Source organism: Schistocerca americana, chromosome 2 (assembly GCF_021461395.2).
Source record: "Schistocerca americana isolate TAMUIC-IGC-003095 chromosome 2, iqSchAmer2.1, whole genome shotgun sequence".
Lineage (NCBI taxonomy): Eukaryota > Metazoa > Arthropoda > Insecta > Orthoptera > Acrididae > Schistocerca > Schistocerca americana.
In genome coordinates, this window is record NC_060120.1 from 1,002,236,669 (window position 1) to 1,002,258,200 (window position 21,532).

General features: G+C 43.0%; 1 protein-coding gene across 1 annotated transcript in view; it reads right to left on the minus strand.

Moving 5' to 3' along the window:
• LOC124596303 (SET domain-containing protein SmydA-8-like) overlaps positions 1-21,532 on the minus strand; it is a 293,663-nt gene that overhangs the window by 233,563 nt on the left and 38,568 nt on the right. The window lies entirely within an intron of this gene.

The window sequence follows — 21,532 nt, forward strand, 5'->3', positions numbered from 1 at the left end:
CGTGTTCATATGTAAGAAAATTTGTCAGTGCGGACAGGAGAATGTTGAGACTTCTTCATTCGCAGTGCCAGCTTAAACTATCCATTTTGTCTCTATTTCCAGAAACAAAAATATTTATTACTCTCTGCTGAATTGATTTTAATTTTTAGATCGTTTATTTTTCGCGAGCCGCAGAGTACCTGCTAATATACTCGTGTTTGATGTGGCGCGGATAAGGATGCTTAAAGTAGCCTTGTCGAATTCTTCGTTTTCGGAACCTAAGCTTGCAGAGGGTTGTTGAAAGATCCGATAACAGGTTCTGATGTGTTACCGGAAGAATAGACTGCCGAAAGATCTCAGCTTCCTGAGTGCCGACAATGCTGGCACGTGACCTCGGAAAAGGTTGTTCAGTAGATGCGCCGGCTTTATTCTTAGACTACTTGCTCCACGAACACGAACTGCCTTTGTCGTTTTAACCTAAGGGGGCAATTTAAATTCTAAAACATATCTCGTTTCGAAGTATAAAAAGAAATTGACGCACTAGATTCGTTAAAACTTAAATCGATCCACAACTTTTGAGTCTTACACGAAACAGGAAAATATGTTTTTTTAGAAACAGTCATACTTACACTTAATTGGTATTTTTACAGAATGACTCTGTATGATGTATGTGAGCTACTCGTTTAAAATAACGTTTGTAGAAAGAGAATGAAATTTTGTTTTGTACATGACTAAAATTGGTAAATTAAGGTCATTGACACGAATGATTTCGTATGTTGCATCCGATGAGCTGTGGAAATCGATGATTAACTGCGTAAATTATTTAACTTGAATCTATGCTCCAAGATTTACAGAAACAGCGAATATTTTGACTTCTGGAGAAAGTCACAGAATAGAAAACATTCTTTTGTTACTTTTTTCAGCCTCGGGTCACACAAATGGTATAATCGATTTCGACTGTTTAGCAGTCCATCGCCACATGATCTGTTTAAAAAGATAGAAAGAAGGGTATAGTAAAATACTGGGGAATTAAATTACAAATTGGAAATAACTTCCATACACTACTACACGCACTATATAAGGCCTCCTTCCTATGAATTATTTTTTGTATGTATGTAAAAATATGATGCATCGATTACGAGTCAGAGATTTTATGTGTAAATACTTGTGTAATAAAAGAAGGCACGTCCTTCAATTTTTTTTTTAAGAGAACAGCTAGGAGACGCATAGCTGCTCGCATTTGTCTTTCTTCTTCCAGCACTCAGGATGTTAGCATTGTGGGCTGTAGATATTAATGATTCCTAGTATAGGGAACTAATTTTTAGATACCGACGTGTTGTATCTTTATTCGTTCACCAGATCGCGTGTTTATGTCAGTATTTGTTGTGTTACAAGCTCTATTTTTCAGCTTTTCTCGCGGGCAGGACGCAACTCTTCGATGTGGTACCGATCGACCCTTGGTGTGATTTTATTACTAAATTATAATATTCATTTTTGGTTGTCGTATGGCCATAGCCTGCAATCATTCACAGATATTTTTAAATCAATCATACAGCATAGAGTAATTATCAAATTGCGATATGCGACTTGCATTTCTAAAATTCCATCGGTCCACATTCTTTGCTGCACCGCTCCCGATAAAAAACTGGAACACTTAGAGACTTTATTCGTTTTTTTAAATATTTTAGTGAGCGGAGGTGGAAGCCAATTCCAACTAGAATACGTTGCATAGGAACTCGTCGAAGTATATCTGAACAGAAAACGAGAGGCCTTCGCAGTATATTGGAGCCCTGGCTGTTGGATCCGAATGCTAGAATTATTGATTACATAACAGTATAAAGTTGGTAGTTTCTAAATCACAGATATAGGAACAAAATTATTCACAACACAAAACTGAATGTGAGTTATACGTCTCTTCAAGAGTAAACCAATAAAGAATCAAGTAACTTTTGATGTTCACTTTATAGAAAATTGTAGCGACGGCGTTGTTGTGGTCTTCAATCTGAAGACTTGTTTAATGCAGCTCTGTCCACTACTCTATCCTTGGCAAGTCTCTTCAGCTCTGGATAACTACTGCAACAACCGACATTCATTTGAACCCTTCTTACTGTATTCATCCCTTGGTCTCTTCTACAATTCCACCCCAACCCTCCCATTTCCCCAACCCATCCCCCCACACACACTTCTCTCCATAACCAAACTGATGATTTCATGATGCTTCAGCATGTTTCCTATCAACCGATTCCTTCTTTTGGTCACGTTGTGCCTTAAACTTCGTTTTTCCCTAAGTCGACTCAGTACCTCCTCATTAGTAATTCGATCTATCCATCTAATCTTCGGCGCTACCTTGTATTCCCATATTTGAAAAGCTTCCATTTTCTTCTTGTCTGAATTGTTTATCGCCAACGTTTCACTTCCGTAAAAAGCTACACTCGGGGCAAAAAAATTTTGAAAAGACTTCCTAACACTTAAACTGATATTCGATGTCAACATATTTCTCTTTTTCAAAAATGTCTTTCTTCCTATTGTCAGCCTGCATTTTATATCTTCTCCACTTTTGCCATATTTTTTATTTTATTTTGGTGCCTAAATAACAAATCTCATCCACTATTTTTGGTGTCTTAATTTAATACTCTAATTTTGCCTAATTTAATTTGACCACCTTCCATTACACTAGTTTGCTTTTGTTGATGTTCAGTTGTAACCTCTTTTCAAGCCACTATTCATTCCGTTCAACTGCCCTTCCAGCCCTCTTGATGTTTTAGCCAAAATTACAGTGTCATCGGTAAACCGTGAAGTTGTTATTTGTTCTCAATGACACCAGTTCCAAATTCCTCCTTGGTTTTCATTACTACTTGCCGAATGAACAGACTGAGTAACGTCCGGGATTGGCTTCCTTGTCAACTACTGCCATTCGAGTCTTATAAATGCGGTCTAGTTTTTGTACAAGTAGTAAATAACATTTCGCTCCATCTGTTTTATCCATTTATCTTTAACATTTCATATAGTCCAATTAACATTGAGAATAGCAATCTCTGTACCAACAAACATGCCTATTATAAACATGGTTTTGCCTTTCTTTCACCTAACTTCTAAGATGAGATGTAGGGGCATGTATTGCCATACGTATTCTCCTGAAACCACACTGATCTTCCCCTAGGTCGACTTGCATTAGTTTTTCCATTCTTCTGTAAAGCATTCGTGACGGTATCTTGGAACCACGCCTTATTAAGCTGATGGTTCGGTAACATTCAGAAGCGTCGGTAATATTCAGACTGGTCAAAACCTGCCTTTGTTAGAATTGAAACATTCTTCTTGGACTCTGATGATATTTTGCCTTGCTTATAAACCTCGCATACCAGGTGAAACGGTTTAGGCGTGGCTACCTGTCATAAGGGCCTCAATAAATCCGAAGAAATCTCATCTGCTCTAGGGACCTTGTTTTCTCTGTCAAATTCGTTTCGCAATATCATATATCGCATCTCATCTGCATTTTCTTCTGGAAAAAACGACACTTTGTCTATGGAGGGCGTGATTGATTCTTTTGTAAAATTTTTTTGTTTATTTATAGACACAATCACATATAGTAGACACAATACATATAGTTCATACCTAAAGGCGACCTACACTGAGCACAGGTTCATGCGTTGTCAAACTGGCTAAAAAATGTAAAACACCGGTCTTATATAGACATACAAATTTTAAAATTTTGTTCACCCTCTTTGCGCTAGATGCGCGTGTCCTCTATAAGATAGTCTTAATTTTTCGAAAGCCTAAAATATACAAATTTCGCATAAATTCATTTAGATCACTAATACGCGTGGTTAAATAGTGCACTTATTTTTAGGTTTTAATATAAATTTTCTTTTGCGTTGTTTTAGCATCTCAAGATGGTCATTGTATGGCCGAATCCGGTTATTACTGGGTCATAAACATGAGATTGTGTCTATAAATAAACAGAAAAAAATACATTTACTTCCTCTTTCTTTTCCGTTATATTGCCTGTATTTACTTCTATGTAGTTCTGACACATACAAGCGCTGGACAAAAATATTGAAACACCAAAAACACAACACCCTACTAGCCCTAATACGATGTAGGAAATCCAGTGGCATTCAAAACAGCTTTCAGTCGTCTTGGAACGGATAAATACACGTCCTGTATGGTTTTCAAGCGAATCTCATAATATTTTTTCGTGTATAATAGTGACAAGTTTAGATGAATAGCGATCACGCATTCTTATTCTCAAAGTAGCCCACGAAGGCTCAATAATACTGGAATATGGTGTCTGTGGCGACAAGGGCAGATGCGTCAATTCATCCTCGTGCTCAGAAAACTAGTCCTGTATGATGCGAGATGTGTCAACAGGGGTTCTGCCGTCTTGGAACATGGCATCATCATTGGGAAACAAACATAGGACGGACCGGATCAGTGAAAATGGTCATATGATACAAGTCAGTAATGCGGCCTTTGGTATACCAAGATATGACTGCCCAAATCATCACCGAATCCCCGCTGTGTTTCACTGTCGGAACGTAAATTCGGCCAGAAGTTGAAACATTGTGGAACAAGACTCATCAAACCAAATGACTTGCTTTCATTCCTCCGTAGTCCACGTTTTATGGTTTCGGCACAAAGTTTACCTGTTACTGACATTTTCATCGCAGATGAATGACTTTTAAATACCAGCACTTCCTGAATTCGCTGCTTATGGAGCTCCCTTCGTGTTGTTTTTGTGCTGACAGGTTTCGTGAGAGCCACATTCGGCAGTGCGCTGACTTTCGCAGCTGTTGTCCTCGTGTTTGTCGTCATAATCCTCTGCATTGGTCGTCTCTCACGATCACTCAAAACATGTCCTCGTCTGCGATCTAGCTTAGCGGATGATGTTTTTCTCCGTTCCCTGTATGCGGTATAAATCTTCAGCGTGGTGCCTTTTGAAATACCAAACACTTCGGCTAACTTGGTGACGGAGATGTTAAGGGGTAATGTCAAGCACTGGCACACCAGTCGGGAACGATAGAGAAGAGATGGCAGTGAGAAGACATCAGCCAATCGCACTCTGATGGACTCCTCTCCAGGACGACAACGCAACAGTAGCGGCCCCTATGTGAAGAGGACATAAACGCCGCCCGACTGGCGACACCCTAGTTGAACAGCCGCTTCAAGACTAGCGACTTGGATAGAAGCGTCAACGCTCGTTACTTCGCTTGTACACTCTATGTACCACAGATTTGGGAATTGTTATACTGAAGAGATTGCTTATTTTCAACCGAGTACGAAGGATTCCCAGACACACCATATTTGACGACAAGGCTGGACGTAATAGGAAGCACGCACAAAACAAGCACTACCGACCTACCCACATTCGATTTGACTTAATGCATTCACAACTACACAGAACAGTGTTTCGACCACGACTGACACTCGTTGCACAAATACCGTTCGTGGTGGTATAGCACAACCTGCAGGCTTGGCTAGCGCCTGCATTCGTGTTTCAGCATTCATTTGTCACAGTGTCTTCACATTTTTGTACGACCACTGTAGGTAACATAGGCAGTAATAGAGCAGCTTTTGGTCTCATTCAGGATGTCCGTCTCAACATTTTCGGTGATCAAGTGTAGCCTTCTCTTCCATGTACTGGGTGATCAAAAAGTCAGTATAAATTTGAAAACTTAATAAACCACGGAATAATGTAGATAGAGAGGTAAAAATTGACACACATGCTTGGAATGACATGGGGTTTTATTAGAACCAAAAATTAAAACAAAGTATTGCTAGACGCGTGGAAGATCTCTTGCGCTCGTCGTTTGTTGATGATAGCGTGCTCAGCCGCCACTTACGTCATGCTTGGCCTCCCAGGTCCCCAGACCTCAGCCCGTGCGGTTATTGGCTTTGGGGTTACCTGAAGTCGCAAGTGTATCGTGATCGACTGACATCTCTAGGGATGCTGAAAGACAACATCCGACGCCAATGCCTCACCATTACTCCGGACAGGCTTTACAGAGCTGTTCACAACATTATTCCTCGACTACAGTTATTGTTGAGGAACGATGGTGGACTTATTGAGCATTTCCTGTAAAGAACATCATCTTTGCTTTGTCTTACTTTGTTGTCCTAATTATTGCTATTCTGATCAGATGGAGCGACATCTGTCGGACATTTTTGAACTTTCGTATTTTTTTGATTCTAATAAACCCCCATGTCATTCCAAGCATGTGTGTCAATTTGTACCTCTCTATCTACATTATTCCGTGATTTATTCAGTTTTCAAATTTATACTGACTTTTTGGTCACTCGTATATATGATGGGTAAGCTGTGGAGACTCCCGTCAACCAAAATGACAGCAGCCCTCATAGTGCGCGTTGTGATATGACGAGCTGTCGGAGTGCACGGCGCGCATCGAAGTAGAGGGGGGCGTGGCACTGTCTCTTGGAGCTGTCAGAATGGAGCGGACGCTGGGCGCGGAGGGGTTCCGGCTGTAGGCCGCCCCTCGCTAATGTCAAATTCTGGAGCACCCCAAATTTCCGCTATACTGAAGTTCTTGACATTTGTCGTGCCAGTATCCGAAGTGTGTTGCATATCTGATTCTATCGCGCAACCTTGCAATGTACAGAGAAGCACACTATGTCATTTTAAAGAAGCTGATGTGGTGGGCATTTCAAGACCATATGTGTATTGGAGCCATATTAACTTACTGAATATCGTTAGCGTGTAGAATATTGTAATTGTCAAATCTTAGAAATTTAATAATTGTTTAACGAATGCTGATACAGCAACGATTGACACGTCAAATGAAAGAGCTTGGCGAGACACATCTTCCGACGTGCCTACTTTGGCGGCAACATCATATTGCGCCGATATGATACGTTTTATCCAAATCTAATCAAAGTAAAGCTTTTGACAATGTTGACTGCACTAAACTTCCAAATTTTGAAGGTAGTAGGGGTAAAATAAATTAAGTAAAGGTTATTTACAACTTGCACGGAAATCAGATAGGATTTAAAAAGAGTCGAAGAATGTGAAAGGAAGCAGTAATTGAGAATGGAGTGGGAGAAAGCTGTAGCCTGTCCCCCAGTGTTATTCAGTGTGTACTTTGAGTAAACAGGAGAGGAAACCAAGGAGAAATTTCAAAACAGAATTAAAAATCGGACAAAAGGAAAAAAAGCTTTGAGGTTTGCCGATAACATTGTACAAGTAATTCTGCCAGAGAATGAACAGAATGAATAAAGTTTTAAAAAGAGGTTATAACATGAAAGTCAGCAAAAAACTACAATAAGAAATACAATATTAATGGAATCTAATTGAATTTAATCAGACGATGCTGAGGAAATCAAGTTAGGAAATGAAACACTAGAAGCAGCAGATGAATTCTGCTATTTGGCCAAATGATAATTAGTGATGACCGAAGTAGAAAGGTATTAAATGCAGACTGGAAAAATGTTGGGAAGTTTTTCCTGAAGATATCTGTATGCAATGTAGTCTTGTACATAAAAATGTGGACAATAAGAGGTTCAGAAGTGAAGAGAACATAAGCTCTTGAAAAGAGATACTACAGAATAGTGCTGAAGTTGTATGGGTGGATTGAACAATTGTTAGTGAAAGAATTGAATTGGGGAAAAAAGAAATTTAAGGCACGACTTGACTAAAAATCATCCTGAGGTATCAAGAAATAGTTATCTAATGGTGGGAGGAGTGTGGGTTAAAAATTATAGAGGGTATCTACAGGGTGACAATTATTGACTTATATGAAATAAAATCGTCATAACTTCTGAACGGTTTGCGTTAGGATTTTCAAACCGCGCGGTTGGCCGTGGGACATGATGGGAATTAGTATGCGCATGCGCATGCGTCTTGTTGCTGTCGGTCATTTGCACGTGAAAATGTCACGGTACAGCGCTTGTGAAGGCCTACTATGCGAGCAATAACAGACCAATTGCGGCTCAAAAAGGATGAAAACGCCTGAAAACATCGAGAAGACGCCCGAGGAAATCGATCAGATGAGCTGCACAACAGTTTGGAATCAACTGGGAGACACTGCGACAAATTGTTGCTGCAGACCTGCATCTCTTCCCATACAAAATTCAAACCCATCTGCCACTAAGCCCCAGGGCCATAGAATAGAGGTTGTGTTTCGCCAACACTGTTGTCCACAGCATTGACTTCGATGCGAATATGGTTTGATTTATTGATGAAGCCCACATTCATTTGGACGTGCTAGCCAATAAACAAAATTGGCACATTTGGGGGCGACTGAGAATTCGCATTTCACGATCGAGAAGTCTCTTCACCCTCAACAGGTGACCGTGTGGCGTGTAATGTATAATCACGGAATAATCGGTCCGATATTCCTTCATGGAATGGTGACTACCGAACGGTACGTGAAGCTCTTGGAAGATAATTTCATCCCCATTATCCTAAGTGACCCCGATTTCGACAAGATGTGGTCCATGCAAGACGGAGCTCGACCCCATCGAAGCAGGAGAGTTCTGGAGGAGCACTTTGGGGACCGTATTCTGGCTCTGGGGTACCCAGAGGCCACTGGCAAGAGTTTCGATTGGTCGCCATATTCTTCAGATCCGAACACATGCGACTCGACTCCTTTTTGTGGGACTATGTTAAAGACAAGGTGTACAACAATAACTCCAAAACCATTGCTGAGCTGAAAACAGCCTATCAGAAGGTCATCGACAGCATCGATGTTCCGACACTTCAGGGGTTCATGCAGAATTTCGCTTTTCGTCCGTGCCATATCACCGCCAATGATGGCAGGCATATCGAACGTGTCATGACCTATATCCGAATATCTGTAGTGTCGTTTACATGTTGAATAAAGTATGTGCATGCCGTAGTTTGAAACTAATTTACATTTCCTTTCATATAATTCTATAATTGTCACCATGTAAATATGAGCCGGCCGGAGTGGCCGAGCGGTTCTAGGAGCTACAGTCCGGAACTGCGCGACCGCTACGGTCGCAGGTTCGAGTCCTGCCTCGGGCATGGATGTATGTGATGTCCTTAGGTTAGTTAGGATTAAGTAGTTCTAAGTTTAGGGGACTGATGACCTCAGAAGTTAAGTCCCATAGTGCTCAGTCATTCGAACCATTTTTTGTAAATATGTATAAAGTAAACAGGTTCAAATGGATGTAAGTTGCAGTAGTTATTCAGAGATGAAGAGACTTGCACAGGATAGCCTGCACAAACGACTCTTCGGACTGAAGATCCCAACAACAACGATAACAACAGTTTAATGTCTGTGTAATTAGTCAAAGAAGACAGCTAAGTCCATAGGGCTCAAATGGCTCTAAGCACTCTGGGACTTAACACCTGAGGTCATCAGTCCCCTAGACTTAAAACTACTTAAACCTTAGTAACCTAAGGACATCACACACATCCATGCCCGAGGCAGGATTCGAACCTGAAACCGTAGCAGCAGCGAGGTTCCGGACTGAAGCGCGTAGAACCACTCGGCCACAGCGGCCGGCCAAGACAGCTAAGCCTGGTAGCAAAGTTATAGCTGCTAGGATATTATCATCCACACCATGTACTATTATTAGAATATATGTTTTTAGGTAATTTTCGGCCAATTAATAGTTTAGTAATTAAAATCGCTCTTAATTCAAATTCTATGGAAGTTACAAGCAAACTGATTGCAGCAACAGAAATGGAAGATAAATTACTATTACAACGATGTGCCGCTTTATCTACTATTAAAAGATTTTAGCACTATCAATAATTTAGTCAAATAGTGCCACATGCTAACTTTATTGTATTAATTGTGGGTGAAATATCCGTCGCACTGGGTTAATCAGCATGAAAGCGTACAGGGAAACAGAAATTACGGTTTTACTGTGGAAAAACTCTAAGCCCGATTACGGGTTGGTCTTGACGCCGGGAGTGCGATTCAGTTTTCACCGAGGCCAGAAGGAGGAGCTGCGTGGCTGTTCAATTGCACATCCCTCTTGAGGCTTGATACTGCCGTGCAGTTGAGTCGCACTTTTGACTCTTAACTTTATATAGTGGTTTTGTGGACGTTCCTGATTTTTCGACTGCATTTCTGAGAACAGCTCTGGATGCTGGTCGAGTGTAGAGTTAGCCACAGTGGGGCCTGGCTTGATGAACAGTCGAGACTGTAGTTGTTTGCGGCTGCTGGTGCAGTCTGGATTTGTAACTTCTTGTGTCAGCCGTAGTTGTGACTTGTGCATATTGCGTACTACAACTAGCAGTCGTGATTCTTCGTTTGCTGAAGATTGATTTACTTGGATCTTCTGCGTCCAGTACCTGAAAAATTTACACCGTGTGGTGCCCATTCATCTAGTCTATGGCCTTTAACACTTGTTTTAAGGAACTTCGAGTAGGAGGATTTCACGTTCACAATGTTTATGAAATATGGCTCCGTAACTTTTCACTTTTATAGCCAATAATTCGCCAAGGCTACATTGATTTACAGGTGCTTGCCATTACATTATTATTTATTTGGCACTTGGAGGAATTTGGATACAGTTGGATGGACTGAAAGCAGAATATGTGACTGAACTCATAGATAACATAGAGCAAAAGACAGTAGTATGGTGGAATTCTAGTTCAGCTGTGTCCTAGGAGACGGCAGTTTATTAATAGTAAATAAATATGTAGTGCAGCGACTTTCATGGTTTGACGAACACTCAGGCACCCTCAACTGGCCTTCAAAACAACCCATTGGAAAATATCAGCGGCTATTTGGAACGCCTGGTGAAACGGAGCAATCAACTCACCATCAATCTGATAGCCTTACGGTATCTAATCATCAACGAATGACTTCAGCTGGATAAAGGATACTTGTGACCTCTCTTCCTGCCCGTACGGTGGTCGTTATCAAGGGCAGAAGGGGTTTTACATGGTATTAGTGTGATGCCCCCTGGGGTTTGCTAATATTTTTCCTGACGGGATTGGTATTGAACAATTATAATAACAAATGCTATTAGGAATAACAGTTGCTCCCATTTTCAATGTTTAGGTAGTTCCGAAAAGATTTTCTCTAATCGCTTTTTTATTCTTTACAGTAATTTGTCCGCAGCTTTTGAGTACACCGCGCTTGATGGCATCACAATATATACAGAATGTCCCAAGAGGAGTGGTCAGTGTCCAGAGGTATGAAAGTAACGATGCATTGAGACGAATTGTCCGGAGAGCGGGGACAGCAGCTCGTTTTGGAAATCTGTTGACTGTGTTGACTATCTGTAGGTACGAATTAATTCGATGTCACAGTAAGGAGATGAGAGTTAACAGTGAAACTACACTGAAGCGCCAGAGAAACTGGTGCAGGCATGCGTCTTCAAATACAGAAATATGCAAACAGACACAATATGGCGCTGCGTTGGCAACGCCTTTACAAGACAAGTGTCTGGCGCAGTTGTCAGATCGGTTACTGCTACTTCGATGACAAGTTATCAAGATTTAAGTGAGTTTGAACGTGGTGTTATAGCAGGTGCACGAGCGATGGGACACAGCATCTCCGAAGTAGCGATGAAGCGGGGATTTTACCGTACTACCATTTCACGAGTGTACCGTGAATGTCAGGAATCCGGTAAAACATCAAGTCTCCGACATCGCTGCGGCAGGAAAAAGATCCTGCAAGAACGGGACCAACGACGACCGAAGAGAACCATTCAACGTGACAGAAGTGCAACGGTTCCGCAAATTGCTGCAGATTTCAATGCTGGGCCTTCAGCAAGTGTCACTATGCGAACCATTCAACGAACCATCATCGATATGGGTTTTCGGAGCCGAAGGCCCACTCTGTACCCTTGATGACTGCACTACACTCGCCTGACCCCGTCAACGCCGACATTGGACATGACGAGTATCGTTTCATATTGATCGAGCGGGTGGACGTGACGGGTATGGAGACAACCTCATGAATCCATTGAACTTGCATGTCAGCAGGGGACTATTCAAGGTGGTGGAGGCTCTGTGACGACGTGGGGCGTCTGCAGTTGGGGTGATATGGGCCCCATGATACGTCTAGATACGACCCTGACATGTGACACGTACGTAATCATCCCGTCTGATCACCTGCATCCATTCATGTCCAGTCTGCATTCCGACGGACTTGGGAAATACCAGCAGGTCAATGCGACACCTCAAAATTGCTACAGAGTGGCTCCAGGAACAATCTTCTGAGTTTAAACTCTTCTGCTGGCTACCAAACTCCACAGACATGAACATTATTGAGTGTACCTGTGATGCCTTGAGACGTGCTGATCAGAGGAGATCTCCACCCCCATCGTACTCTTAAGGATATAAGGTCAGTCCTGCAGGATTCACGGTGTCAGTTCCCTCCAGTATAACGTCAGACAGTAGTCGAGTCCATGCCATGTCGCGTAGTGGCACTTCTGCGTGCTCGCGGGGGTCCTACGCGGTATTAGGCAGGTGTATCAGTGTCTTTGGCTCTTCTGTGCAGAATACAGCACAACCTACAATCTCAGTCTGTAATTATAAGTATTCTGCATACCATTAGCAAGCTTTCCTTTGCCATTGGTGATAGATAATAGCAATACACGCCGCCGATTATGACTGATAACCTACCAAGGGACACGCATGTCACACTAGTAATCAAAGAGTTAACAATGAGTTTTCCCATCTATACCGTCGGCGCATGATAAGTAAAACTTCGTAATTTTCTATAATTGCCGGTGCTGCAGTTCAGAAGATACTACTGCGGGGAGTGGTGCGTGGCTGGCTGCCACCGAGGTGTGGGTCCCAGAAGACGGGATTCGCCGTGTGTGAGTGCAGTAAGGTGGTGGTGGGCCAGCCGTAGCAAGTGGCCGGGGTCTGTTTTTAGCGCGGCGGCCGCCTCGGGCGCGTTAACAACCGAGCCCCAGGCGGCGTCTTTAATTGGCGAGATGCAGCGGCCAGCCAGGCCGGCCGATCGCGAGCCATGTATCGGCTGGACCTGCCCCCGCTCCTCAGGTCCGACGTGGCTGCGTCTACAGCCTCGGCTTCGCACGCCAGGAAAAGGTCGGGGTGGGGTAGGTGGTGCGGTGGGACTTCTCTGTTGACAGTTGAGCGTCACCGCGCGGCCGGCAGCCGGATCACTCACAACGAGAAAGACCGCGACTTGAGATGTTCGATGTTAGCAAATCGTCGGTGGTGGATTTCATCGCCGAACACAGAACTTCTTTGACTGATAATAATCTACCCCAAAACAGAGATATTTTTGACATAAATTTCAAAAAATGACGTATCAACAACCTCTGATATCGCTGGTCGATGAATACGACGTGCCGAATCATTTCATAAACATCTCTGATGTTAACACACACCGCGCGAAAATGAAATAGAGTCTTATTCTGTCAAAGTAATAAAAGAAAAGACAAAAATTATTCGAGAACTCACAAAACACCAACATCTGAAAGCCCTTAAATGTATGTACAAGATGAAGAAAAATTCGCATGCCAGAACATTGTAAGGCGATTCCTCACATACTAACAATACAAAAGTGTCTGTCACAAAATTTCGTCATGCACATTTCCGCCGGCCGGGTTGGCCAAGCGGTTCTAGGCGCTACAGTCTGGAACCAGGCAACCGCTACGGTCGCTGGTTCGAATCCTGCCTCGGGCATGGATGTGTGTGATGTCCTTAGGTTAGTTAGGTTTAAGTAGTTCTGAGTTATAGGGGACTGATGACCTCAGAAGTTAAGTCCCATAGTGCTCACAGCCATTTGAATAATTTGTAAGTAGGCTGTTTATGTTTTCTTATTGGCAATGTTACGTAGCGGTCTGTATAAAAATCACTGGCTGTGCTGTGTGCAGTCTGTGGCTAGTTTGCATTGTTGTCTGCCATTGTAGTGTTGGGCAGCGGCAGCTGGATGTGAACAGCGCGTAGCGTTGCGCAGTTGGAGGTGAGCCGCCAGCAGTGGTGGATGTGGGGAGAGAGATGGCGGAGTTTTGTAATTTGTCATGAACTGCTATATATATATTATGACTATTAAGGTAAATACATTGTTTGTTCTCTATTAATATCTTTCATTTGCTAACTATCCCTATCAGTAGTTAGTGCCTTCCGTAGTTTGAATCTTTTATTTAGCTGGCAGTAGTGGCGCTCGCTGTATTGCAGCAAACCCTGTCCTTTCCTTGTGTTATCCCACTATGTTTTTGTGTACCCTTGCGTATTTGTCTTTTTCCTGTCTTTATGTGTTTAGCTAATAAGATTTATGTTGTAGAATTTTCTGATAATATGTTATTTACTTTGTAAAGATGTTTAGACATTATTTATTCTGTTTTGTTTTAATGCTCGTGTGTGAAATTAATGTTTCGAAACTATTCTCATTATTTTATGTATTTACTTATTTCATAATTCCTGTAACACTGATGTATATGTTTATTTCGATTCTTTTGTAAAGCCCATATTACAAATGTTATCTGTACTATTATGTTCTTTAATGATGTATTTTGTACCTTTGTAATTGTATTTTCATGTTGTAAATTTATAATTGTATAGACACCAGTTCTTCAAATTAAGTTACATTTCACTGCACACATTTCTGATGGTCATAGTATATGGACAATATGTGAGAAGTAGGGACTGATAGTGTTTGCACGTGTGTTAATGATTCAGCAAGGGACTGGATAACAGCATTGCTGGTTCTAAGGACAATTAGAAAAAAAACTTTCTGAGTGCACTAGTGGTGGTTTATGGACTTGCTATATTCTCTGCAAGACTCTTCGATGGTGATTGTGCACCTGCACAGTCGCAACAGATGACTGCTGGCCGTCTCTACAAGGACTACAGTGGGTCTACAACTTTGATGACTCACCAATACCATTATTTCTACAAGGACTGCAGTGGGTCTGCACCCCTATACTGTAATCTCTACCAGGACTACAGTGGGTCCACTGTGTGATGACCTACCTACCAATATTCTTCAAAACGTCGAATGACTCTGCTGTGGGTTTCCTCTGTTGTGGCCCATTACCTGTCTGCACGTCGAGAGTCAGCACTGTCTTTCCGTTGGAAGAACAACACTACTTCTTCAAGACTGCATGGAAATCCACTACTTCCGCGTGCATTTTCTTTTACTGTTCAGACTTTGAAAAAAAAGAAAAACACTGTAATTTTACTGTGATGAATCAGGACTGTCTTTATAGACTGTGAGAAAATTTTAGCTTTTGACCAACATTGTATCAATAAGTGTGTGCCTTTGATTTCTTTGTTATTGTAATTATGAAAAATTTTATCAAATCATTATTGGCCACTGCCCAAAACAATTTGTAAAAATTTTTGTGGGGAGCATGGGGGCTATGTAAGTAGGCTGTTTATGTTTTCTTATTGGCAATGTTACGTAGCGGTCTGTATAAAAATCACTGGCTGTGCTGTGTGCAGTCTGTGGCTAGTTTGCATTGTTGTCTGGCATTGTAGTGTTGGGCAGCGACAGCTGGATGTTAACAGCGCGTAGCGTTGCGCAGTTGGAGGTGAGCCGCCAGCAGTGGTGGATGTGGGGAGAGAGATGGCGGAGTTTTGTAATTTGTCATGAACTGCTATATATATATTATGACTATTAAGGTAAATACATTGTTTGTTCTCTATTAATATCTTTCATTTGCTAACTATGCCTATCAGTAGTTAGTGCCTTCCGTAGTTTGAATCTTTTATTTAGCTGGCAGTAGTGGCGCTCGCTGTATTGCAGTAGTTCGAGTAATGAAGATTTTTGTGAGGTAAGTGATTTCTGAAAGGTATAGTTTAATGTTAGTCAGGGCCATTCGTTTGTAGGGATTACTGAAAGTTAGATTGCGTTGCGCTAAAAAAATGTTGTGTGTCAGTTTAAGCACAGTCTTGTACAATTTTTCAAAGGGGACGTTTCATATTGCTCACAGCCATTTGAATAATTTTGCACATTTCGGGCAATAAACGGACGTCGAGGATCGGCAATCTGGAAACACTGTAAGCCACATGTACGTTAACTCTCTCTGTCAGGACGTATATGTAGTGATGTGCAACTGGTGCAGTGGAGAGCATTCTGGATTAGTATGCGGGAGGACAAGGGCTCGATTCTGGATCGAAGCGAATTTGTTATCATTTGTTAAATGTAGTCTGCGTGGTACGGTATATAGCGCCTTAATCGTCATAAAGCGGATTACATTTGCGCTTACATACTACGAACACAGCAGTGTAAGTACTATTGATTTCATTGGTCAGTTTTTAAGGAATACTTTTGCATGTCGTGGACGCGGAATTGTGTCGCACCACTGCATTGACTAAATTACAAACCCGTTTTCTACGTACCCTCCCACAATGGACCCATCGATTAGAGCCAATTATTGTTCTTGCCTCGTTCAGGTACATTACATTTCATTAGGAATGTGTTACGTTAATGGCGGATACGAGTGTCTTAAGAAAAGGTGTATACTACAGTATCATATGGCACAATGAAATTGGCAAATAAAAACAAATACTGTACTGCTTGTATGTGAGGAATCGCGCTGCGAAGTCCGAGTGCGCGAATTTTTCTTCACCATGTATCTTGGTTCCCTGTATACAGCGTGTCCCTCTTAAGAGTCGACAGGCACTTTTTCTGAGGTTTTCGGTATGCATTTGGAATTTCGTTTCTGTCTTGTGTAGCTGGAGTTAGCCCAAACAAATACTGCTCATTACATGTCACAGGCGAGGCATAGTGGCGACGGAAAGCATCTTTCTGTTTCCCTCCAGAAACAAAATGATTTTTAAAGTGGAATTTTTATGTGCCCTTTCGATAGAACGGCCCCAAATTAGTCTAGTGCGATATCCTTCTAATAGATATGTACTAATAGTGACAGTAAAACACGGAGAATAACCACTATTCCATCAGCGACAGCATCACCCTAGCCTATGCTGTATGCAGAAGCGCTGCTCAACCGCTGCTGGAATACTGGTTATTCTTCGCGTTTAACTGCCTCTCTTAGTACATATCTACAAAATAATACCGCAGTTGACTAAATTGGGGCCGTTCTATCGATTAGGCACGTAAAATTCCACTTTAAAAATCACTTTGTTTGTAACTGGAAACAAACCGTAGACAATGGTCGTTGCATGAAAGACGTGACGCGTAATATTCGTTTGGGCTGACTCGAGGCACACATTGCAGAGATGAAATTCCAGGTATCTGCCGGAACATAAGAGAAAATGTGCCTATTACGAGGCGCGCCCGGTGTAAGTGCTTATATTTAAGTGAATCAAATGCAGCCTTTTACGTATTATAAATGGAAAATGTACTTACATATTAAGAAGTATCGTTTTTAGCATTTAAAAAAAATTCCGAACATTACGAGTACACGACAGCCTCCAAGCATAAACTGAACGAATAATGAAACACCCGCCACCACTGTCGCGTTTGACAAATCGCAGAACTGTTGTACTAGTGTTATTGAGAGATATGTTCTCAGTTCACAAGAATAATCGTTAAAATGTCAAAACAATTATTCTCAGCGGTAAAAAGTCCCCTGATTGTTTTGCAAACAAATAAGGACGATGTTTTATCTTATAATCGATGTTTCGATATTCCAAAGCATCCACTATCAATGTTGAAAGATCGATTCTTAAATTCAACGTCGATGATTTTGATTATCGATAGTCATCGAACGTCCCTAATGGCGTGTGCTCTTGTTACAGATCGATGAACATCAAATCATATAACGCATGATGCAAAAACCATAATTTCTTAAATGGCTTTGAGCACTATGGGACTCAACATCTGAGGTCATCAGTCCCCTAGACCTTAGAACTACTTAAACCTAACTAACCTAAGGACATCACACACATCCATGCCCGAGGCAGGATCCGAACCGGCGACCGTAACCGTCGCGCGGTTCCAGACTGAAGCGCCTAGAACCGCTCGGCCACAACGGCCGGCCATAATTTCTTAGCGTGACCTAATATCGTAACCTACTGTGGAATGTCGTAAAGTAGTTTTCAAAAATATTTATTCGCAGATGCTTCGAAAGCCTGTTCGTGACCAAATAAATATAATTTTACAAAGTATTAGGCTTTGTTTTTCTTTGTAATATTATTATCATATTCTGCCAAGCACTGATGGGAAATTTCATTGTTGTATGCGTGTTAGTTGTTGTTCAGTGCTGTACCGAATAGAACGTTGTGTCCCACCGTTTGCGAATTTCGAGACAGCAGAGTTAGAGGAGCAATGTGTCTGCATTAAATTTTGGTTGAAGCTCAAGAAAACCTTTAGAGACACACCAGATGACGCAGGAAACCTACGGTGATGAGTGCTTTAGCCGCACTCGGCGTTACGAATGGTTCACACGGTTTAGAAATAGCCGGACGGAAATTAAAGATGACCCTCGTTCAGGACGCTCTTCGACATCCACCAACGCCGCTGTGTCAGCAAGGTCAACGAAATTGTGCGGGCCAATAGAAACCGAGTGTCTGAGAGGTTGCAAAACAATGTAAGATTTCAGTTAGATCTTGTTATGAAATCCTGACACAGCATCTTGGAATGTGTCGTGTTGCCATAAGTCAAGGCTAGAAAGACCTTCGGCTCGCAATCTGTGAAGAGCTTTTGGATCGGGCAAATGAGAACGAGATGTTCCATAAAAGAACCAAAACTCTTTATGGGTCTATGTGCAGCGTCTTATACCGCAAGGAAGTAAAGGAGAGGATGTTATGGGTGGCCAGTATCCTTTTTCTGCAACACAAATTCACACGTGGATTAATACGGTTCCTTATTTACATTGGGCCGTAGTAAAATTTGCTGTTTTAAAGAGCGCGCCGCAGCGCGTAGTGTAAAGCAGTCGCCCTCCGTTTCTGGCGGTGGCGCCGCTGTGGCAATCGCAGCTTTGGTGTCTCCCTCTGGTGTGAAAGGGGAGAAGTTGCCTGTTCACGTGCATTTAAGGGGCGCTATGAGCTCGGTAAAGGCAGGCGATCATTGTAGGCAAAACCACCCCTTCCTTCCGCCTCCTTGATTTCTATCTCACCATCTATGGCCGTCCTATCGCCCTCACTCCCACCATTAAGTACCTTGGCGTCACCCTCGACCGTCGCCTCACCTGGACTCCCCACCTCCGGACAATCCAAGCCAAGGCACGCTCCCGCCTCAGTCTCCTCAAGCTCCTCTCTGGCCGTACGTGGGGTCTGGACCCCTCCACCATCCTCCACACCTATAAATCCCTCATCCGCCCTATCCTTTGTTATGCCCATCCGGCTTGGATCTCGGCCCCCCCTACCTTTTATAAATCCCTCCAAATCCTTGAACGTCATGCTCTCCACCTCGCCTATCGCATCCGTCTCCCCTCCACCACGCGGATCCTGTACAATCTCATCCCCTTCCCCCACCTCCTCCTTTTCCTTGAAAGGATACGGATCCTGTACACCTCTCGCAAACTCGATCCTCCTCACCCGCTCGTCTCCCCGATCCTCTCCCACCCCCGCCCGCTGCCGCGCCTGTATTTGCACGTCCCACCCAGTCTCCATCTCTCCACCCTCCTTACCCTCTCCCAAGGTGGCTTCCGCCAGCTCCCCCTCCCTGATGATGTCCTCCTCCCCTCCATCTACCCCTCCTATCAACTTTGACCCTGCCCCACCCCCCACTTCCGGTGTCCTTTCCTTTGGGCACCCTCTCTCCCTTCTCTTCCCTTCCCTTCTCTTTCCTTTTCCCACGTCCCCTCCCTCCACCCCTCTTCCCCCGGGTTTCTCGGCATCTCTGCTCTCCCCTCTCGCTCTCCCACTCCCCTTCCTCCTCCTCCTCTCTTGACAGGTCCCCGGACTCGGACACGCATAGTGAACATTCGCGCACCGGAGATCATCGACATCAGTATCTCGTGTGTGTGCTTCGTTTTGTGTTTCGTGCAGTTACGACTCCACTGTTCACATGTGCCATCGCCGTTCTCCGTGTTTTGTGCGCCGTGTCCACAAGTGTTAGTGTTTTTATCGTCAAACGTGAACGGCTTCATGTTTATTGTTTTTTTTTTGTATCTCCACTTTTTGCCCGCCGTTTTTTGTATTGTCTGTATCCCCTCTATATCATGTTATTGTTCCACTTAAGGCTGAAGAGCAGCGTAATGTGCTGCTGCCAGCCCGCCTGTATAGGTGATTAAAATTACAATAAAGGAAAAAGAAAAAACTCGGTAGAGGGTGAGTGTGTCAGTCTCGGCGAGTCGATCAGTTGATCAGCCGGGTCAGTGTGGGGCAGTCAGTGTCCGTCTGTCGTCCGGAGTGCTAGTACGTGTTAAGTCGCCAGTCTGCTCGAGTTTGTTCAGGCAATGGGCATTGGCGGTTCGATCGATCGGTTGGTCGGTCGCGCATTGGGATACAAGATGACTTGTCCGTCTGGAGCGACGGCACACGTGAGGTCGCCACGTGAGTCCAGTGGCCGCGCCGTATAGCGAGGCGTAGAGGCTTCGCGGCCGACACGAGAGCAACAGGAGTCAACCCACGACATCGGTCTGGCCGGTGCGAGCTGCGACGCCGTGAGACGGGAGATCGGCGCGCCTTCTTGCGTCCGTTGAAGCGGCTGGCAGCGGACGGTTCGGGAGAGCGATTTGGGGGTGCTGCGCCAGGTCTTTGCCAAAAATCTCAGTTTATTAGAAGTTAAGTGATTGGACATATGTTGTTTGATTTAGTTGTGAAATTCTACTTGTTTCCTTGGTGAGGTCACCAGCAGCTTTATTTTGGGGTCGTCCCACCATTCTTCTCCGCTGGCTCACCCACGGGAAGGTGGTTATTTGTGAATTGGGTGGTCCGTTTTTACCTTGTGGAGTTGGGGAGGGTTAGAGCAATCTCCCGTTCGGGTTGTTCAGTAATCCCCCACCCCCCTGTCAATCCGCCATACGTTAATAGCTGCCTCTGTCATGTTTGTCGGATTCGGTGTTAACGAATTTATAGAATTAAGGTGTAAAGGCCGAATTCCTGAAATATGTTTTTCTCTTGCCTATCATCTTGCGAGGCGGTATATGTGTAATGTAGAGCATGTTGTACATTTTATGTAAGTCTGAATTTCATGGGTTTTATTTAAATAGTCATTTTTATAAAGTTGCCACCCATCCACCGTAAGTGTCCTTTTAAAAACAAATTGCACTTTCGGTGGCAAATAATTTCTTGGTGTGAGTGTTTGTACCATTTCCATCCCTCTTACATGGAGCATAGTTCATGTGTTTGTGTGAGTTATTAAAATTTTTAGTTAAAATAATCTGGTGTGTTGCAGATTTGCACCAGTGTAGTTTTTCAGAGGTTGTTGTGAGTGGTTGTGACAACGGCCATGTTGAAAGGGAGCAGGCAAGCTTCTCAGCCCGAAGGCTCATACTGTCAATATTGTTCTCTCCACCTCTAAATAAAATTGTAACTTGATATTTCGAGGGTGCTTTTCTGCTTATAAATTTTAAATCTGTTTTTGAAAAGGCTTTTATGAATAAAATTCCCATTTGTTAAAGGTGATTTCATTTTCATCAGTCACTCCCTGGCAACTACTTCCACGCTCACCTAGTGTGATTAAATGTGTTAATGTTCTTGATGAATCGCTAGTAAATAAAGTAAATTCTGTAAGAAAAGATATTGGAAGTAAATTCACGGTTCATACATGAACTTGAAGTA